The sequence below is a fragment of the Narcine bancroftii genome, chromosome 10 (assembly GCF_036971445.1).
Source record: "Narcine bancroftii isolate sNarBan1 chromosome 10, sNarBan1.hap1, whole genome shotgun sequence".
Classification (NCBI taxonomy): domain Eukaryota; kingdom Metazoa; phylum Chordata; class Chondrichthyes; order Torpediniformes; family Narcinidae; genus Narcine; species Narcine bancroftii.
In genome coordinates this window covers 40,697,677-40,720,757 of record NC_091478.1, presented here as the reverse complement: position 1 = coordinate 40,720,757, position 23,081 = coordinate 40,697,677, and the positions used below count along the sequence as shown (strand labels likewise).

The 23,081-nt window shown below is 43.9% G+C and overlaps 1 protein-coding gene across 12 annotated transcripts in view; it reads left to right on the top strand.

Moving 5' to 3' along the window:
* LOC138744480 (ankyrin-3-like) overlaps nt 1-23,081 on the top strand; it is a 666,186-nt gene that overhangs the window by 127,638 nt on the left and 515,467 nt on the right. The gene's annotated exons all lie outside the window — the stretch shown is intronic.

Below are 23,081 nucleotides of genomic sequence, written 5' to 3'. Positions count from 1 at the left end.
TGTAGACAAAAGGCAGGTAACTATAGGCCAGTTAACTTCTATAGTCATGAAAATGCTTGAAAGTGTCATAAAGGATGAAGAAGTGAGACATCGGAGGTCTGTGCCCAAGATGGCGGCGCCTTAGCGTGGCAGCCTTGACCATGAGGGCTGCAGGCTCTAGGAAGCAGCAGACGAGCGCAGGGCATCAGAGTGGCCGAACACCACCTTGCTGAGAAGAAGAAGCCTGGCACAAGATCACAGCAGCAGACTAGCGAGGGGCTTGGAGGCTGAAGGACTCTCATCAGGTTGCAAGTTTCTGGAGTGTGGTTCATGGGAACGAGGTACCAGGTCTGAGATTTGTGAGGGAGCCAATGACAAGAAGAGGCCTTGGGCTCTGACACCTTTCTAATCATATGGGGGATTCGAAACCAGGGTCTGTGATGGTATTGAATGCCTGGAGCTTCAATTCACTGCCAGCTCAGATCGGAGGCCATGTGGCTACTGAGCTTATGGAAGCTCAGGAGGTGGATGCATTGGAGGATGTGGACCTGTGAAGGTACTCTCTTTTACTTCTTAGGGGTGATGGACTAGTGGCACCTCTTTGCATTTGTTTATGAGCAAACAAATGTTGTGTATTTAGGAACTTTGAACCTTGAGATTGTTCCGTTAAGCAGATATATATGAATTCATGAAAAGCAGGTTCTGTTTGACAAGTTTGTTTCAGTTCTTTGAGGATATTAAGAGCACAGGGGACAGAGGGTCACAGGTGGATATTCTCTACTTGGATGTCAAGAAAACATTTGATCAGGTGCCACATAAATGGCGAATCCTTGAAAGGAAGAATGCATGGAATTGCAAGTATTGTATTAGCATGGATTGAAGGTTTGTTGATCAATAAACCTCAGAGAGGTGGGATAAATCAATGTTTCCCTGGTTGGCATGGTGAGTGGAGTGCTGTTGGGATTGGTGATAGGTCCACAACTGTTCACAATATACATTAATGATTTGGAAGAGAGGACCAAGAGTTGCTGACACAAATTTGATTGGATAAGGAAATTGTGCAGAGGATGCAAAGAGGCTGCATAGAGATAGGTTAAGTGAGTGGGCAAGTATCTGATAGATGGACCACAAGGTAAAGGAGCAGTTCTCCTCTTTGGAAGGAGAAATAGAATATCAGATTATTATTTAAATCATGTAAGATTTAAGAAAAAAGCAGGTTAGGGTTAAGGGTTAGGGTTAGGGTCCATGCTGTTGTGCAGAAGGACTTGGAAGTGCTTTTGCACGAATCATCAAAAGTTGGTTTGCAGGTGAAACCGGTAATCAAGAAGGCAGATGAATTGTTGGCCTTCATTACTAAAGGGGGATTAAATTTAAGAGCATAGGGTTTCTGTTGCAACTGCCCAGGGTACTAGTGAGGCTACATCTGGAGTATACAGCTTGCAGTTCTAATCTCCTTACTTGAGAAAAGACACACTGGCTTTGGAAACAATGCAGAGGAGGTTCACCAGGTTGATTCCAGAGTAGAGGAAGTTAGCTTATGAGACGAGATTGAATTGCCTTGGTCTATGCTCACTGGAATTCAGGAAAATGAGTGTGGATCTTCTGGAAATGTGTACAATGTTGAGATTGCAGCAGGAATGGTGTTGCAGAAAGAGTTCTGCACAGAAGCATCATGGAGAAGCAGCAGTGAGGTGGAGCTGAGTCACTGCCAGATCATACATTATCTTATTGAATGGTGGAGCAGGCTAGATGGGCCAGATGGTCTAATCCTGCACCTATTTCTTATGTTCTTACATAATGGGAAATAAAACACATTTATAAGTTAAACTTTGGGCATTGGATTTGAAATATTTTCAGTTGTCAGAAAAGCAAATGCAAAATTAAAATAATGCTGTGATTGTGGCGGCACGCCATTAGGCAGGCGAACCAGCCCCGCTTGTAACATGCATGGCGGGGCTGCTGGCCAAAATGGCGCCATCAGGGGTTTCCCCTTCGACCTCGGCACTGGGCTCAGAAGCCCACGCTTGGGGACCCATGTGACGCCCGGGTGACGTCAGTGCCCCAAGCGCGTTTCTCAGCCAGGTCCAGGCTGGGAGTATAAGGCCAGCCAGGTCCAGGCTGGGAGTATAAGGCCAGCCAGACAGCCTGCAATAAATCGGTTCTGCTCACTGAGCTCAACCAGTCTGATTGTGTGTTATTTCAGTTAGCAGTGTAGCTGCCGCTACAATTGGTGACCCCGACAGGTTCAAACGCCTTTGTACCCAACATGAGCGACCCTTCGATCAGTGCTATAGCCATCAAGCTCCCTAACTTTTGGGTTCAGGAGCCGGAAACCTGGTTCAGCCACGCAAAGGTTCAGTTTCACCTCCTTCGAGTTTACCACTGACATTCAGCACAAGGCGGGGAAGGACAACAAGGTCGCCGATGCACTCTCAAGTCCAGCCTTCTGCACGCTGACACCCGATCTTGACTTCGACCAGCTCGCCTGGGACCAGAAGTCCGACGAGGAGACGTGAGCCTTCAGAACTGCATCATGGGCCTGCGGTTCCTGGACCTCCCAGCTCCTAGTGGTGAGAGCACTGTTCTGTGTGATGTCTCCATGGGCAACCCGCGACCAGTGGTTCCCCAGAAGTGGCACAGACAAGTTTTCCACCATATCCATGACCTTTCGCACCTTTCAATTAGGTCCATGGTCCGTATGGTGGCAAAGCATTTCATCTGGCGCGGGCTGGGCCAGAACCTTCACCCATTGCCAGCTTTCCAAGGTGCACAGGCACACCAGAACACCCGTACAGGAGTTCGAGCACGTCCGGGAATGGTTCAGCCATATTCACGTGGATGTTGTCGGGCCCTTACCCGTTTCCCAGGGTAACCATTACCTTTTCACAGTGGTGGACAACACCACTCGTTGGCCTGAGGCGATCCCGATGCCAGAAGCCTCCACAGACTCCTGCTCCTGAGTGCTGTTACACCATTGGGTCGCCCGGTTCGGCATCCCGAATCACCTCACCAACGATCGAGGTGCCCGGTTCACCTCTGCGCTCTGGGCACAGCTCACCAACAGGCTGGGGATCGAGCTACACCGCACCATGGCCTATCTCCTGCAGGCCAATGGGCTGGTTGAGCGACTACACTGCCACCTTAAGTCGGCACTTTTGGCCCACCTCACCGGTCCCGACTGGGTGGACAAACTGCCTTGGGTGCTCCTGGGCATCCGCTCGACACCCAAAGAAAATCTACAGGCGTCATCAGCTGAGCTGGTCTACGGCGCACCGCTAGTGCTACCTGGTGAGTTCGTCAACACACCTCACAACCCACAGTGGTCACCGCATGAGCTACTCCCCCACCTCTGGGCCCAGTTAGGCTCCTTCGCACCCCCACTGCCGCCTAGACACGGCACACGGGCCTCTTGCATCCCCAGCGAGCTGTACACCGCGGAGTACGTTTTTATTCAACGAGGCCAGTCCACGGCACCTCTGCAGAAGCCTTACGAAGGGCCATACAAAGTTCAGGGTCCATGTTCATGCTGGACATTGGCAGTAGGAGGGAACTGTTTACGGTGAACAGGCTGAAGCCAGCACACCTCGATGCCACCGAACCAGTAGTTGTGGCCCAGCCCAAGAAGTGAGGCCACCTGACTAAAAAGGTCATCGGCACCGGTTCCGGGGTTGGGGGGGGGGGGGGAGAGCTGTGTGTCTGCATGCCATCAGGCAGGCGAACTGGCCCTGCTTGTCACGCACGCAGCAGGGCAGCCGGCCAAGATGGCCCCGTCGGGGGTTTTCCCCTTCGACCTCAGCACTGGGCTCAGAAGCCTGCGCTTGGGGACCCACGTGACGCCCTGGTGACGTCAGTGCCCCCAGCGTGGTTCTCCGCCAGGTCCGGGTTGGGAGTATAGGGCCAGCCAGGCAGCCTGCAATAAATCAGTTCTGCTCACTGAGCTCAACCTGTCTGGTTGTGTGTTATCTCAGTTAGCAGTGTAGCTGCTACTACATGGTCAAAATAAAACTCTGAAATTGAAATTCAGATTTCAAACATGTATTGTACATGTGTATAAACAACGTATTTTACAACCTTTAGAAGAACATGCCTGATATGTCTGTGGCTTGTGCTGCACCTGGCGTTAGTGAGCTGTGTAGTGAAATGATATTTGTGGCAAAACTATGTAGTTCACTGAACGTCACATGAAACAACCTACCGTATAAAACCTCACAATCATGTCCTTTCTGTTTTTCCCTGTTGAGTTTAATCAGAATTAAATGTAGCTTGGTATATTTGACTGTTTATTTTCTGCATTGGAAATGAATCTTCAAGGGATTTATACATTTGTTTGTTTTCCCATAGAGTGAGTGACCGTTTTATTGTCATTTCTTACAGTCTGGAAACAAATGCAGTTTGACGCCATGTTCCTGACAGATTACCTTTCAGTAAGGGGGGGTGGGGTGGGGAGAAAGGTAGGGGAAATGGGGGGTGGAGGGGAAGTGGGGGGAAGTAAGGGGAAATGGGGGGTGGAGGGGAAGTGGGGGGAAGTAAGGGGAAATGGGGGGAAGATTGGGGAAATGGGGGGGTGGAGGGGAAGTGGAGGGAAGGAAGGGGAAATGGGGGGAAGGTTGGGGAAATGGGAGGGTGGAGGGGAAGTGGGGTGGGGGGAAGGTAGGGGAAATGGGGGGGTGGAGAGGAAGTGGGGGGTGGAGGGGAAGTAGGGGTGGAGAGGAAGTGGGGGTGGGCGGGAAGGTAGGGGAAATGGGAGGTGGAGGGGAAGTGGGGGGTGAGGGAAAGGTAGGGAAAGTGGGGAGGGCATAGTTCAGGCTAATGACAGCAGCCGGGTAAGGTCAAACAGCTCTGCTACTGTGTTGCACCCAGAATTTAAAAGGGTCATAAAGAAAACACTTGATTTGTGTCTGAATGCTGACAGGTGATGGATTAGTATGGACATTGTTGCTTCAATATGCATCAGCATGGAAGTTTGTGCCCTGCTGTATTAACTGGTGTGTCGCCTGGATGGATGACCAAGGGGACATGAGCTGATGGGATTAGTTTGTGATCAGGTGAACATTAAAAAAAAGCCCCTTCAGCTGCTTTTCTTTAATATGCAAGTGCTGGGAAGAGCTTTTTTTGCGCTGGATTCTTGAACAACATCTGATTTACTTCGTTGGGGGTGGAAACCAAACGTCCTCAATATAATTTTGCTTTGGCTGATAACAGCAACGTTGCTCCTGGGGTCATGCGCATTGATTGGAGTTGCTCTCAGCGGAGATGACAGGCATCCAATCTGGCACCACCGACGCCCCCCCCCCCCCCCCCCACCCCGTACGTCTCGGTCGGTCCAACCCAGCGCTGCGAGGTAGCGACGGTGGGGGGGGGGTGGAGAATCGCGGCGTTTCCTCCTTCTCCTCCTCCCTCTGCCCGTTCATTGACTGAGAAAAGCTTTCGGGGATTGTATGGGAGCGCGGTGTCCAGCTGGACGTGGAGACCCGGGATTACGGAGAAGTGACACGGAGACCGTCTAGATTATTTTGGGTTGGAAATTTATTTCGGAGTTTGGAGCAGACCCAGTCTGGCGTCGGATGAGAGAAACCTGGACGAAGGGCGCGGGGGGCTCGGTCTGGAGACATCGCCGCCGCGGGTGGAGGGGGGTGTCGAGCTACCTGCCGCGGGGGGATCGGGAGAGCAGGGGCGCGCTGCCTTGTATTTTCCGAATTATTGACTAGACCGCCCATAAGATGAGCGAGGAAGCAAAGAAAAACGGGTCGAAACCTGGCAACAGGAAAAAGAAGGGCAAAAAGGTAAAGGCGGTGTTTATCTTTGTTGGATCAGAGATTCTGCTGATGTCCCCCCCCCCCCCCCCCCCCATCCAATGCCTGTTGAATCCATGAAGCAAAGTTTCCGCGCATAGGGAAGGCGATGGAAATTGAACCTGCTAGAAGGGGAAGCTGGTGCTGGGTGTGTTCGGGGACGGGCTTTGAGATCAGGCTCCGGCGAGTGGGGAGGAGGCGGCGGCGGCGGCGATGCCACCTGTCCCCGTCCCCCCCGGTCCGTTCTGGGGCGTTTCCTCTCCCTATTGGAGAAAACGACGGCGTTTGGGCGAGAGGTGCCCGGTTTTTTTTAATCTGGACGGGGCCAAGCGAGTTGCCGAAGTCCCCCCATTCAGTGCGGCCCCCCCCCGTCCCGACATCGGAATGACGGCGGATGAAGGGGTCTGGGTCCCAGGGGTTCATGTTAAAGAGCAGACAGACAAAGGGACCGAGTGGCCTGTCGGCCCGAACTGGGAGATCTTCCAGCCAGATGGATTTTGAACAGCGTTACCTTCGCGCTTGCCGCAAAAGGCCACCTTCGCTCCCACCCTCCAATCTTTTTTTTTTGGGGGGGGGTCCATTATCCCGGAGAACCATTACGTTGGAATCGTTGTCCTTCTCATCATGGGCAGTTTGCACATTTTGGGGGGGGGGGTTGAATATTTTCAGTGCAAAGAGAGGAAGATTTGAGCAGCTCAGCACAAAGCATGTCATTTCCCAGGCTCAGTCCTAGTGATAGGTGTTTCCAGACCCCATACACTGGTCTCATTTGCCATGTTATGGGGAAAGAGAATGTAGGATGAGACAATTCCTGTCAGTTGAAGGGTTAATTTATAATGATCTTTCATTTCCAATCTCAATAAAGCTGGCATCCATGCCATGGATTCACGTGCAGATTTTCTTTGTTCTCAGCTCGCCAAGACAAAATTTAAGACCTTCAGTCTGTTCTTGGTAACGCCATTCAATCCACAGCTCTAAATTTTGCATCGTGATCATTTTCCACCAGGAAGAGATCATGGAATAGTATCCATGGTGTCGGACAAGTTGTGCCTTGGTTTAAAATGCTGGAGAGTCACCTTGTGCTTCATGACAGCGGGAAGCTCTTCATGCTGTGCAAAATGTTGGGTGTGGTTCTCACGTAGGCTGTTCAACCTTCTGGAGGGTGGATTTTGACAGGAACAAGTGTTCGTTCCTACTTTGTGCTTGCGTTCGAAGCATTGCCGGTTGATGCCGCACAATTTGTATTCAACATTATGGATTTTGAGGTCCTGTTGTTCGTTTTCTCAGCATCTTACGAAGGAAGGACATTTTATGTAGTTTGGGCTTCAACGAAATCTCCAGGCGTGCTGCAGTAATTAGTGATTTAATTGTATAAAGATATCACACAAACCTGTTGCAAGACTGATTGTACTTTCACCCTGCAGCCCTCTATTTCTGTACAATCTGAGGTCATTGGGTCCAACTAGTGCGGCACAAGGGACAATGAAAGAATTGGTTACGATTATGGAATAAGATGCTCTATTGATCTTGATATGGTTGCGAGGAGACATTTGGGCCAAATAATTGAGCGTGTGCTTGATGGAAGCAACATCTTTGATCAATCACATGGCCTCAATACCTTGATCTTGACAATATGTTACACAGATCTATGAAATATTTATGGTATGCAAATACACATTCAGCCAAATTGGTCTGTGCTGGTGTTTATTCGCTGCAAAAATCACTTCCAACTCTGATTGTTTCTTTTGCCCATATAATCTCTTTACCCATCATCTTCAAAGATGTAACAGACCTCCATTAAATTTATTAATCTTATCTGCGCCATTTAATCCATTGGAGTAATTAACCTGCTGAGCAAGAATAAGACAAGCTGCAAATGGATGCCATGGGATGTCGATCAGTTGTCTGATCTGGATCTATTTCGCTTCCACTGCCCAGAGCAGATCACAATGGCGACCCAGCCCTATTGCCTGCAATATGTCAGTGGTCCAGTGATTTTCAACCTTTTTCTTTCTATCCACATGCTGCTTAAGTAATCCCTTAGTAACCACAGAGCACCTACTGTGTGTCATCCTATGCCATAGGCGCTCTGCGGTTTGTAAGGAATTCCTGAAAGAGCTAAGTGAATGGGGATAGTAAGGTTGAGAACCTTATGTTAACTGTCAAAAGAAATTTCTGTGTGAGTGAGAGGGGGAGAAAATGCAGGTAGAAGAATCTCACATGCTGGAGCCTGTTATCTGAGGACCGCAAGAAATGAGAGGAAAGCAACTGAAATTTCCTTTTTGTTTTGAGACCCTTTTACACCTTGCACTGAGTCTTGTCCAGTCTCTGCTCGAACGGTTTCAGATATTCTCTATCTTTTGATTTTTTAATTGCTCAAAAACAAATCTGGGCTCTTAAAATGAAAGCTGCTAATGTCAGAAAGTATAAAATGGAAGATAGAAAAGAAGTCGCAAGATTGGGCACACTGTATAAGAACACAAAATATAGGAGCAGAAGTAGGCCCATTGGCCTATTGAGACTGCTCTGCCATTCTAATCATGAGCTGATCCATTCTCCTTTTCAACTCCACTCCCCCTGCTTTCTCCTTGTAACCCTTAATGCACTGACTAATCAAATACCAGTAAATCTCTGCCTTAAATACACCCAATAACCTTACTTCCACAGCCACAACAAGTTCCACAGACTCATGACCCTTTGAAGACCATTTTCTGTATTTGTTTTAAATGTATGCCCTTTTATCCTCAAATTATGCCCTCTTGTCCTAGAATTCCTTACCATGGGAAACATCCTTGCCACATCTGCTCTGCCTAGGCCTTTCAGCATTCGAAATGCCTCAGTGAGGTTCCCCCCTCATTCTTCTGTACTCCAAGGAGTCCAGTCCAAGAGCCGACAATCATTCCTCATATGCTAACCCTTTCATTCCTGGTATCTTTTTAGTCAATTTTCTCCGAACTCTTTCCAATGTCTTTTCTCAAATAAGGCACCTAAAACTGTGCACAGTACTCAAGTGAGATTTCACCAGTGTATTATAGAGTCTCAACATCCCTGCTCTTGTATCCTATTCCTCTAGAAATGAATGCCAACATTGCATTCACTGGCTTCACCACCGACTCAACCTGGAGGTCAACCTTCGGGGTATCCTGCAGGAGGACTCCCAAGTTCCTTTGCACCTTGCAATATTGAATTTTCTCCCCTTCTAAATAATAGTCTGCCTGCCTATTTCTTCGACCAAAGTGCATGACCGTACAGTTTCCGACATTGTATTTCAGCTCCCATCTCTTTGCCCATTCTCCTCATCTACCCAAGTTTCTCTGCATTGTTTGCCCTACCACTCATCTGCAAATTTAGCCACAAAGCCATCCACTCCATCATCCAAATCACATATAACAACTAAAAAGTGGCCCAAACACTGACCCCTGTGGAACACCACTGGTGTTCTGGATCCTTTTATTCCTTCTCTCTGTTTCCTGCCAATCAACAAATGCACTACCCATGTGAGTATCCATGGGGTCTCATCTTATTTAGCAACCTTATGTGTGGCACCTTGTTGAAGGCCTTTTGAAAGGCTAAATATACAACATCCACTGCATTTCCCCCATCCTACTTGCGATCTCTTCAATAGGTTTCTCAGTCATTATTTTCCTTTAAGGAAACCATGCTGACTTTGTCCTATCTTCTCATGAAGCTCTAGGTATTCCGTAACCTCCTCATTGATATTCGACCCCAACGGCTTCCCAAACACTGACATCAGGCTAATAAGCCTATTAATTTCCTTTCTGCTGCCTCACTCCCTTCTTAAAGAGTGGAGTGACATTCCACCAGAACAATGCCAGACTCCATTGATTCCTGGAGGATCATTACCAATGCCTTCACAATTTCTACAGCATCTCCTTCAGAACCTGAGGGTGCATTCCATCTAGTCCACAAGAATTATCTACTCTTAGACCATTGAGCTTCCCAAAAAGCTTCTCTCTCATGATCTTAACTACACTTACTTCTCTTCCGAGAGAGCCATGAGAGTCCGGTATGCTACCAATGACTTCCACAGTGAAGAGTAATCCAAAATATTAATTCAGTTCTTCTGCCATATCCATGTTTCCCATTATAATTACTTCAGCGTCGTTTCTATCAGTCCTATGTCTACTTTGTCACTCTTACTCTTCATATATATTTTTAAAAAGTTTATTTTGATAAATTTTTGATAAATGAGGGAGGTATGAAATGGATTATGTTTTTACAGATTCAATTTAAGGTCAGGATTTTGCAGCGACAGATTTTCCAATTTCATGTAGACCACTCACCCTTCCTACTGCTACCTACATTCTCGCCCTTTGTTCACCTCTTCCATTCCTATCTGCCAATCACCCGCACACCCAGTTTATTCTCCCCCATTCTATCCTCACTGTCCCTTCCCCCACATGAATGCATCTGCCCATCATCCCCTCCCTAACCTGGTAGGGGCTCATCTACTTGCCTCTGACTCAGCTTCCTCACCTCATTACTGTGCCCATCCTTCCTTCATGATGTAGGGTTTTAACTCGAAACATTAACTATCCCTTTGCCTCCCCAACTGGCTGAGTTCCTCCAGTTTTTTTTGTCTAGGATTTTGGATCCAGAGTTATTGCATATTTGCCTTACACCATAGAATTGTTTTCATGGTGTTTATAAGAATGCGATGTCCCCTTAAATCTGCCCTTTGATCATTGAATGACAGCATGATGGAAGAGAGAAGATGTGAATTGTTCTGTGCTACTATTTCTGTCAAAGGCTCACAGCCTTGTACTTGATGCCAATCTTCGTGAATCAGGTCATCCTAAAAGATGGTTTGGACCTTAAAATAAACCAGGCAAGGCTCATCCGATTCACCTGAGAATGATGTGATATGTCAAGATGGTGAAAGAAATATAATGCTTCATGTGGTCCAAATACTTGAGAACAAGTCAAGGGCAATCATTCCTTCAGACCTGTTCCATCATTCCTTCAGATAATTGCTGATCTATGACTTAACCTCATTCACCCATCTTGGTTCCTGGTGAATTTACTACCGTAGGCTTGATAGTTTCAATTGAATTTGGAGTAAGAAGTTGTTGATTGGAAGGAGGAATGAATGCCAATATTCTGCAATTCTGTGTTGTCAACAAATCTCCTGCAACTTAGGACTATTTTAAGGCTACAGGTCTTGTTTTTCCTCGATTTGTTTACCAAAGGAACTGGATTAGCTTTTGCCAGTAGAATTATCGAATGACTTTGAAAGTCGCTTGATATTCGTAACTCAAGGGAAGACCTTGTGTTAATTTAAGTTGTACTATTCTTGTTGGTGTGTCTCACAAACCTGAATGGCTGTAACAAAGTAAGAATTTCAGTGTATCCTGATGAGGGTTTATTGTCATACTGATAAGTCATTGTTATTCCATCATACTGTGCAAACATAGTTGTTATAATTTAGCCATTTGAGCAAGCAGGCCAACTGGCTTCACTATTTCCAGTTTGTGTTATGGTTTTGGACCTCGGTCAAGTGTTGGGTTTTTTAATATTTTGTTGGTTTTTCCTTTTGTGAACAGCTTTTTCATGTTATTAAGACTAGGCAGTCAATTTATCATGTACGAGGTAACCATAGTTAAATGATGTATTCCAACCCTCTGTGCAGTTCTGTTTGCCCAATCACAGGAAAGGGTGAAGAGGAGGGACTTGGAAAAGGGCTCAAACCCGAAACATTGGTCATATATCTTTACTTCCTATGGATGCCGCGAGACCTGTTGAGTTCCCCCAGTATTTTTACTACAGAAAAGATTTGCTGGGATGGGTGAGAGGGTATCAGCTATGAGGAGATATTGGACAAATTTGGGTGGGTTTTTTTCTAAAGTGTCAGAGGCTGAGGGGAGACCTGATAGAGTTTATAAAAATTATGAGGGGCATTGATACAATCAGAATTTTTCCCCCAGGGTTCAGGTGTAACTCCCAAGAAGACGTGTTTAAAGGCAGGGTGGTGGGGGAATGGGAAAGGAGTTGTGAGGAACAGGCTGCCAGGGGTAGAGATGGAAGCATAAGTAGGATTTAAGGGTCTTCCGAATGGACACGCGAAGATGCAGGGAGTAGAATGATGGGTATTATGTGCAAACAGCAGAGTTTGTTTAATTTGGCATCCTATTCAGTGCAGACTTTGTGGGCTGTGGAGCCTGTTCTGTGATGCACTGTTGTGTGTTCTATGTAAATAAATGTACTATGTAAAGTGTCTTTGTTCCATTTGGCAGTTTATTAGTGATTACTGGTTTGTAAACTTTGTGATCAAGTGAAGAGACAGACAATATTGTGACACATTTGGATTTTGTCTTCTCATTTGATACTTGGCAGACAAGCATTGTACATACTTGGGACGGGATAGGGGCAAAAGCTGAAGGATATCAAGGAGCTCAATCAAGTTCCCCTCTGATCATCTTTACATTCCTTTCTCATACTAGCAGGGCTTAACTCAACCACTATCACTGTCCATCAAAGTGTCAAAAGAGATTTCTGAGACACAGTATGGACTTAATCTAGCTTGGTTTATTAGTCCTGAAGTTTGCTAAATCTCAGAGTTCCTCTCAGCTGCACATCTGATATGTTTAGGTTGAGTAAACTTCCTTTATATCTAGAGGAGAAATATGATCTCCCACCCTTGACTGTGTGACTAATAACGAGAACAAATTAAAAGCGCCAGTTCCACAAAAGGCAACTATGTATGATGTGGTTATAAGCAAACGCTATTCCAACTACATCCAGTCCTGCCTTTTTGTTGGCCTTCTGGAACAATCCTACACAGGCAAAGCTCTTCAGCTTTTCCTCCGCTAAATTGATGACTATATTGGTGCTGCCTCATGCACCACCCATGGTGAGATTGTCAACTTTATCCTCTGCTGCTCACTTTCACCCTGACCTTGTATTTACTTGGTCCATCTCTGACCACATGCTCCCCTTTCTTGATCTCTGTCTCCTCAGAAGACAAACTCTTCAGACAATTTCTATAGCCTCCCGGCTCCCACAATTACTTTGACTACAATTCTTCACACCTTGTCCCCTTGAAGGATTTTATTCCTTTCTCTCATTTCTTCCGCCTCCATCTCGTCTGCTCCCTAGATGAGATCTTCCATTTGCAGATCATCCGAGATGTCCTCGTTCTTCGAAGAAACGTGGCTCCTCCTCCACCGCCATCAACTCTGCCCTCACCCGCATTGCCTCCGTTTCCTGCACATCTGCCCTGCCCCTCCTCTACCCCTATCAGAGACTAATTTAAGGGTTCTTTGCACATTATTTATTACTGACTATCTATTTTTCTTTGTTTACATATCTCTTTTTTTTTTGGTCTGTTATTTGCACAGTTATCGATGTAGATATTCGGCCTGGCCCACAGGAATAAGAATCTCAGAGTTGAAGGTGATATCATTTATGTACTCTGACAATAAATTTGAACTTTGAACAATGTACAGATGCACTGAAAATCTTGCTTGCTGCTGCTCTTTTTTTCTTTGGCTTGGCTTCGCGGACGAAGATTTACGGAGGGGGTAAAAAGTCCACGTCAGCTGCAGGCTCGTTTGTGGCTGACAAGTCCGATGCGGGACAGGCAGACACGATTGCAGTGGTTGCAGGGGAAAATTGGTTGGTTGGGGTTGGGTGTTGGGTTTTTCCTCCTTTGCCTTTTGTCAGTGAGGTGGGCTCTGCGGTCTTCTTCAAAGGAGGTTGCTGCCCGCCAAACTGTGAGGCGCCAAGATGCACGGTTTGAGGCGTTATCAGCCCACTGGCGGTGGTCAATGTGGCAGGCACCAAGAGATTTCTTTAGGCAGTCCTTGTACCTTTTCTTTGGTGCACCTCTGTCACAGTGGCCAGTGGAGAGCTCGCCATATAACACGATCTTGGGAAGGCGATGGTCCTCCATTCTGGAGACGTGACCCATCCAGCGCAGCTGGATCTTCAGCAGCGTGGACTCGATGCTGTCGACCTCTGCCATCTCGAGTACTTCGACGTTAGGGGTGTAAGCGCTCCAATGGATGTTGAGGATGGAGCGGAGACAACGTTGGTGGAAGCGTTCTAGGAGCCGTAGGTGGTGCCGGTAGAGGACCCATGATTCGGAGCCGAACAGGAGTGTGGGTATGACAACGGCTCTCTATACGCTTATCTTTGTGAGGTTTTTCAGTTGGTTGTTTTTCCAGACTCTTTTGTGTAGTCTTCCAAAGGCGCTATTTGCCTTGGCGAGTCTGTTGTCTATCTCATTGTCGATCCTTGTATCTGATGAAATGGTGCAGCCGAGATAGGTAAACTGGTTGACCGTTTTGAGTTTTGTGTGCCCGATGGAGATGTGGGGGGGCTGGTAGTCATGGTGGGGAGCTGTCTGATGGAGGACCTCAGTTTTCTTCAGGCTGACTTCCAGGCCAAACATTTTGGCAGTTTCCGCAAAGCAGGACGTCAAGCGCTGAAGAGCTGGCTCTGAATGGGCAACTAAAGCGGCATCATCTGCAAAGAGTAGTTCACGGACAAGTTTCTCTTGTGTCTTGGTGTGAGCTTGCAGGCGCCTCAGATTGAAGAGACTGCCATCCGTGCGGTACCGGATGTAAACAGCGTCTTCATTGTTGGGGTCTTTCATGGCTTGGTTCAGCATCATGCTGAAGAAGATTGAAAAGAAGGTTGGTGCGAGAACACAGCCTTGCTTCACGCCATTGTTAATGGAGAAGGGTTCAGAGAGCTCATTTCTGTATCTGACCCGACCTTGTTGGTTTTCGTGCAGTTGGATAATCATGTTGAGGAACTTTGGGGGACATCCGATGCGCTCTAGTATTTGCCAAAGCCCTTTCCTACTCACGGTGTCGAAGGCTTTGGTGAGCTCAACAAAGGTGATGTAGAGTCCTTTGTTTTGTTCTCTGCACTTTTCTTGGAGCTGTCTGAGGGCAAAGACCATGTCAGTGGTTCCTCTGTTTGCGCGAAAGCCGCACTGTGATTCTGGGAGAATATTCTCGGCGACACTAGGTATTATTCTATTTAGTAGAATCCTAGCGAAGATTTTGCCTGCAATGGAGAGCAACGTGATTCCCCTGTAGTTTGAGCAGTCTGATTTCTCGCCTTTGTTTTTGTACAGGGTGATGATGGTGGCATCACGAAGATCCTGAGGCAGTTTACCTTGGTCCCAACAAAGCTTGAAAAACTCATGCAGTTTGGCATGCAGAGTTTTGCCGCCAGCCTTCCAGACTTCTGGGGGGATTCCATCCATACCTGCTGCTTTGCCACTTTTCAGTTGTTCGATTGCCTTATATGTCTCATCCAGGGTGGGAACCTCATCCAGCTCTAGCCTTAGGGGCTGTTGAGGGAGCTGGAGCAGGGCGGAATCTTGGACTGAGCGGTTGGCACTGAAAAGAGATTGGAAGTGTTCTGACCATCGGTTGAGGATGGAGATCTTGTCGCTGAGGAGGACTTTGCCATCTGAGCTGCGCAGCGGGCTTTGGACTTGGGGTGAGGGGCCGTACACAGCCTTTAGAGCCTCGTAGAAACCCCTGAAGTCGCCAATGTCCGCGCTGAGCTGGGTTCGTTTGGCGAGGCTAGTCCACCACTCATTTTGGATCTCCCGGAGTTTGCGCTGAAGATGGCTGCATGCGCGACGGAAGGCTTGTTTCTTCTCTGGACAGGACGGCTTTGTAAGGTGAGCCTGGTGGGCAGCTCGCTTCTTTGCCAGCAGCTCCTGGATTTCCTGGCTGTTTTCGTCAAACCAGTCCTTGTTTTTCCTAGAGCTGCTGCTCTACCAGTATATAAAATACACAAAGCAAAAATAATAAATATCAAATGATAGATAAATATTCATAGTTGTAGTTGATGTTTTAAAGAGAAGTGTTGTTGTCATGGCCCAGCTCGGTGTGACGTGCACAAGTGGGGGAGCAGTGGAAAGGAGAAAGCCGTTTACAATAGTTTGAACATTTTTGCCAATGCTTTTGCCTAGAACTTTCGAGTCAGGTTTCATATCATCCTGTTGTGATGAATGCCTCCTGATTGTATTGGAGGTTTGGATCTGGAGCTCAGGTTGCTGATGGTTTGAAGTGGAGTCGGCGCAGCTGCAGAGGCTGCGTGACCTGTGGATGCAAATCCATGAGTACTCAGTGCCTCTGAAGGTTCTCTCCGTTGTTTTGCTCTCTCCTATCATTAGGGACACCAGGCAATGCTTATTGCGGCAGAAAAAAGTTGAAGTGTATCATGTACATTACATTTTAATGTATTTTTATGTGACAATAAAAAGGAACTTTTGTACTTTTCTTGAATCTTGTGCCGAGATTTTTTTTGCCCTCCTTTCGAAATAATTATGATTGCTATTGAACCAACTTTCTTCCTGTTTCTTGCTGGTCTCAACTTTTTGCCAGGGCAAAATAGTGCAGATATTCTATTTGTGGGGAAAAAAAGCCATAGTAAATGCTGGAAATACATCGCAGGTTGGCTAGCAGCTGTGCAGAGAGGAAAAGAGTTCAGGCAGTTGAAGCAGTAATGTTTTCTCTCTCCATGTGTGCTGACAGGCTGGCTAAGTATTTACATTTTACCCTGTTTTTCTTTTTAACCGCTTGCTCTTCTTCAAGAACAGACCTTGGTTTTACACTGTGTATATTATAAAAAAAACTGTTATGACGTTAATCAGATTCCCATCTTTAGTCAAATGAAATTAACTGCATGTGAAGATCAACAAACAAATACATTAAATGACTGGAGAATCATGACTCTCTCTTATTTTACCTATACTCCCCAATATAATCCAATTTCCCGGACAAGGTCCAGTAATACATAATACTATAAGAATAGTATTTCACAGGAATGCCTGTGAAAGAGGAGAAAATATGCTTTTATAGGCTGAACATTGATCAAGTTTCGAGAGGATTGATGGCACTCTCCGAAATGTAAAACATGGATATTTTGGAAATAGCCACCACAACAATCTTAAAAAGAAACTTGCATTTCATTGAGAAATGGAGTTGATGGGATTGCTGCATAGGAGATGGCCCTGAGTCAGTGGCCTTCTGCTGTGCATTACACTTCTGTAGCTAATGGTTTTCTTGGGAAATTATCTCAAAATGCCAAGGTCAGCCATCCTTGTACATCGCTCTTCACCTGGGGGATAGATGTCTGGAGGTATTTTAGTGGAGGGGAGCTGCGGGAGAGGGATTATTCTGTTTACACCATATTTGCTTCAAGTTATTTTGTTCTAAGAGGTTAATTGATTCTTCTTTTAATTGTTGAAAAGGAGTGTACATTCAAAAGATTCCTTGTGGATAAAATTGGTCCTGGCACCCGTCCTGCAGGTTTCTAAATGATCTTAATGTTGGAGCCAATTTTATGTTAGACATGTTAACAGATCTATTTACATTTAAATTTTATTTACTGAAATAGTTTCCACCCCTTTATTTTTGTGATGCTGTAAAATAATTCCAACTGAGATTTAATATGTATAAATATATATAGTGTTGTGAAACATCCAGATATTTCTGGAAGGGCCATTTTCTTGTTCTCATAGCTACTGTGTTGGCACTACAGGTTTGAAAGTTTTTGCACAGAGTGTACATGTTAAAATAAAGATTGTTGTGAAAAATTGCTGAACTACTGTGATTACCATCTCTTATTCAACATTGTGCAGTCATTCTTTTGCAATGTTCATTTAGCCACATTGTCAAAATAATATAAAGTACCTTTCTCATTTCACCTGATGTGCTTTGTTTTTTTTAAAAATCTGCTCTATTTGCACCAGATGATAACCTTTAACCTTTAACAGCATAACTATAGCTTTGTAGAAAATTCCTTTCACTGATAACTTAGCTTTGATATTTATACTTAAGAATCGTTCAGTGTATTATCAGGATTATTGAGTCAGTATTAGGTTTTGGAATTGCCAATTAAAAATGCTTAAAAGAAAAATAATTGCAGAATATATTATTTCATTATATGATTTCTATGATGTCATTCTGCACTTGAGTTGCAGGTTAAACATGATTAATATCTGATGGTGTTTATCAGCTGGTGGTTTGATGTTAGAAAGTTTTATTTGCAAACCTTGTTTTTTTTTACATTGCATTGAATGACGTAATAATTTCAGGGTTGTGTTCAGTTGATGTCGATTGAAAGGCTTCAAATGAATGAGTTCTCTACATTTTATAAGCTGTTTAGAAGTGGCTGTATTTTTAGCCCTTTTCACACTGGCTAACCAGTGGATTGGCCGTTCAGTGAACCGGTTAAGGAAGCCGTTTTTGCCGTTCACACTGGACCACTGTTAACCAGTTCTCTGTGTCCTTGTACATTCATCACAAGGCATCCCCGGGGATAAGGGATTCTTTCCTCCACCGGTGATGTCTGAGTGACATATCGAGCGATGGTGGACCTGCACTAAATCCTCGTCAATGTATTAGGATCTTGTATTTAAGCAAAATTAATCATGCCTAATTATAATATAATTAAGCATCATGTACAGCACAGTATGAGCCCTTCAGCCCCTGTTGTTGTGCCAACCTTTATAAATTTATAGAGTGTGGGAAAGTGGTATAAAACACAGTGGCATAATTTATAAATACTGTAGGAAAGAGCAATGGCGGACCTGCCACAGAATTCTGTGGGGCAGAGAAAGGGCTGTATTAACAGAGCACTCATGGAGAAGTTTCTCTGCTGCACGGAATTCTAGAAGGGCAGGTCTGCCATTGCTCTTTCCCAAGATCTTTATAAATTGTGCACCATTACCATTAGGACTTTCCCACGGTCTTTATAAATTGTGTGGCTGTCTGTTTTATACCACTTTCCCACGGTGCTTTAGATGTTTATAAAGGTTTATATAGGTTGACAAATTTTATACCTTTTAATCTTTTACCTTCGCGTTCCTGCTCTCAAACAAAAACGTCATTAACGCTTCACTACTTTGTCCCTGGATAGGCCATGTCCCTTTCCCATTGGATGAATCGGCACACAGGCATCAGTTGATGCCAGGGATGATACGTCCTACCTAGCTTGTATCATTCCCCTGCATGATTTGATACCTGCATGTTGATTAAAGAGCTATCACACTGGACCCTTAACCGATGTATTGGCCATCAATTACTAGGACAAGGTGCCAGTGTGAAAGGAGGGTATAGAAATTAGTGTTCCTGTAATTTTGTGAATTTTGATTGTGTACCCCTTTTTCTCCTTTGATTTCATGTATATGCTTCTCTTCGTTCCATACTAAATAAATGTTATTTCTGCATGAGCTGTTTGTCCTGGCACCACTGTTCCCTTCTGATCCATGGATCCAGTAGTGCGCTTATGATCAGGAGTTTACTTTAGTGCCCAGTTTCAAATAAATCAATGGTTTTACATAAATGGTGTAATTAATTCCTCTGTTTTGTGCACTGAATTGGAAGGTTTATTGTTACATGTGCCAAGATACAGTAAAAAGCTTTATTTTATCTGCTATCCAAGCAAGTCAACTCGTACAGCAGTTAGTGCAATAATAAATAAACAAATAAAAAAGAAGTGCTGGGAGTATTGTTAAAATAAGTCAGATCATTCAGGGCATAAAGTACAGTTAAAACAGTTCAGGGCCGTCATCTTTTGCCTGTGAGAGGTTCATGTAAAAGTCATTCAACAGCAGAAAAGGGACTCATTGAATCTGGAGTTTCATTTTCAAGCAGAAGCTGGATCCTCCAGCATTTCTGGGTGATTTTACTATACACACTTTCGTGTTTCCCTCCAATAGATCCTGCACCTGGGTTAAAAGTGATAGAAATTTCGAGAATGAAACCTGACCATGATAGATCAAGATGTGTCAAGTGCTCACCTTCTAAAATGAGTGATGGCTTCTGCTTCCACTCTATTTAGGAAAGAGCTCCAGAATTCAATCACTCTTTGAATGAAACGGGAATCATGATAATGAGTTTATTGTCAAATACTTTGCTCAACGTTTTTCAAATTCCCCCTCTAATTACTTTCAAATAGGAGTCCCGTTGTTATTGATTTCTCTGCTGAACACAGCACCATTGTTAAAGCCAACACTGAGGAAAACATTTCAGTCATGGCAAACTTAAGGCTTTCATTTACAGTACTTGACAGCTAATGGTGTGGGTTATTTGCAAGAACACTGGTTGGTATGGATGATGCTGGAATTTATTTGCAGTGATAATTATTGGCTTGTGTCGAGCAGCAATTATAGTTGAACAGAAGAATAGAAATTTTGCCTACTAGAAATTTGATCAATGATTCCTCATTTTGTGCAAGGCACTGTTTATTACAATTGAAGGTGGTACACAGAATACACGTGTCTAAACTCATATTATCCCATTTCTATGCAGATGTTGATCCATTTTGTGAAAAGTGTAAAATTTTTTCAGTCTCAGTGATTCATATGTTGTAGGAATGTCCTTAATTAGGAAGATATTGACAGAATATTTTTCAGTCTTTTTCAATGATTTTTAAGATTAAATTAGATCCACGCCCTTCAACTGCCCTGTTTGGTTTTTCGCGTGAACCAGAGAAACTTTTATCGGCATTTCAAGAGCAAGTTTTAGCTTTCAGCACGTTGATAGCCAGACGAACAGTTTTAATGAAATGGAAAAATGAGTTCTCACCGAATCGTGCAACAGTGGCTACAGGATGTAATGTCATATTTAAGTTTAGGTGATCTGGGTGATCTGGTAGTGCTGAACTGTCCGTCTTCTGGAGGTCGCAACTAGATCCATCTTTGTATTTCTCTTGTAACCTTGACTAGAGGGAGGAGTTAGATTAGTATTAGTTTTAGGGTTTTTTTCCTTTTCTTTATAATAAGTGGATTTATGGGATTTAATTATGATTATCCTAGATGATATCTCTTTTGGTCTGTTACAATAGTATTTAACTGATTTTTACGTATAATAATTTAACAAACAATCACATTTACCAATTGGGGAATGAAATTTAAAATTTGTTGTATTGTGCATTTACTTTAATTATGTTCTCCGTATATGTTATCATATTGCTTCGCTATATTAATAACTTGTTTATGGATTTTGTTAAACTCAATAAAAATAGTTAAAAAAAATAAATTTTATGTAATCTAAAATTCATATCTTCAGATAAATTTATTTGCTTTTCTTACATTTCCAAACACCTGCATATTAACTTCAATCTTTAGACAATAAAAATGAAATGTATATGTTGTTTTTCCTAACAAAAGTCAATGGCCAGTAAAGTACCTCTGCGTATTGGCGTCATACTTAAACATCCCTTGCACAGCGAAAGCAGTTTTATTTCCCAGTGTTTTCAGACTCTTGAATGAACCCCACAGTAGTACAATTATATTTTCCTTACTCAGTGCCAACTGATCTCTTTCCATTATTCTGCACTTCTCTTTCTCCCGTCTTTGGTGTCATGTGTGAGATGTCTACTGGTCTGCTTCCAAACCATCTACATCACTATTTTTGATACATGTGACAAATGAATGAACTTGAATTATAAATGTTCACAAAAGGCAAAATCTGAAATAAAATCGAGTTGCTTGGAAATGCCCTATAGACTAGGAAACATCTGTGGAGAGAAAAGATTCATGATGAAGTTCTTTTCATTAGAATGGTTTCCTTCTCTACAAATGCTTGTGTAATCTGCTGGACCTTTCCAGTAATTGGTTTGGTTTTCCTTCAGACATCAATGCTTCTGTGAAAGTGCGGTGTGTAAGGTTTTTCTCAGTGGATTTCATGACATCCATTTCAAGAACGTGTGATGCTATTCTGCTTCCTCAAATTGAACTCCTTTTGTCCTTGGGTGTACCCATTCACATCATCTGTCTTGAGTGACTGTCTTCACAACTTGTAACTTAGTGTCACCTGAAAACATGGGTGTAAAACTTTGTTTCCACTATTGGTGTGAAAATGTAGTTCTTGATTTTACTTCTACATAACTTGAACTTGGACGTTATACCTCTCCCAATTTCTTCCCATCGCACAATTTAAAGCAAAGGTCACTGTACTGGTCTGCAGATGGCGCCATTCTGCTTGTTACTTGACAAACAATTTACCCTCGTTCCCTATCTCTCTGCTACCCACCTGTTCAAAGGGGTACCTGCAATTCCAAATACTAATTTTACATGTACAATGTTGATCAAGCACTTTATGTGCACTCTGTAACTTTAAAAACCCATACCCTAGGAAACACACTCTGGTTATCCACCCCATCACTGCTTTGCATAATTTTATATACCTTTCATGTCTCACCTCAGCCATCTTTGGTCCAGGGAAATCAGACCCATTCTATCCAATCTCTCTTTAAACACACGCCCTCCAATCCAGCTTTTTTGAAAAGGCCTTTCAGACAATTCCCAACACAATAATTAAGCATCCATTATTATAAAGGAGTTGTAATAAAATGTAACTACTATTACACTAATCTACGGTGTATTTTTGTTTAAAAATATTTTTTGCATTGTGTTTTAAAATAACAAACGATGCTTTAAAGCATCGATGCATGTAGATATTTTTTGTAATCCACAAAAATAAGTTTTTTTCCATGGATAGCATATATTGACAAATCACTCTGGATCTTGAACAATGGAACTTGTCTTGGTTCTGTTCTCTTAAGGGTGGAACATTACTTGCATATGAAGCACAAATTTATTGGTGGGCTACAAGCCCAGCATGAGAAAGACAATGTCACATAAAGTACAGAAGATATTAATACAACTAGTACTTTAGAAATATGAATGTTGCAGATTATGTTCCCAGGACTCTTTAATAAGATATTTAATTGCATTTGGGGAATAAGAATTTTCATAGCTAATGCATTGAAAATGATCTTGCTTGTTTCTGTCCTTGACAAGTTCTCTGTTAAAACACAGTGGAGCATCCGTTTGTTGTATGTGATTGGCTTTCAATTCATCAGTAACTGAAAGTTTGATGTTTTGTTGTGTCCTCCTTCCCTTTTTCTGTCCAGGTGATTAACTTTTATTTGTAGTCTGTCAGAATCAACAGTCCTGGGGGGCCCAGGAAGGGGGAAATGCTGGCGGAATTTACTGGCAGATTGGATGGACTGACTTGTGAGGGTAGCATTGCTTATTTCTATTCTTGACAAGTTGACCAGACCAGAAGGGAGACTGTTGAAGATCTCTTCTTTTGGTGTAGTACTGATGTAGTATTGCTGCTTGGTAAAATTGTATTCGTTTCAATTTCTTACAGATGAGAATGGTTTAAGAACTGAAAATTAAATAAATCTAAATTGATCAAAGGATTGTTTGGGGAAATCGCATGTAGGAAACTAAAAATTTCATCCAAATGAAAGTGGAATGAGTTCATTGGCCAAGTATTGGTGTGAAGTTGCACTTTAGTACAC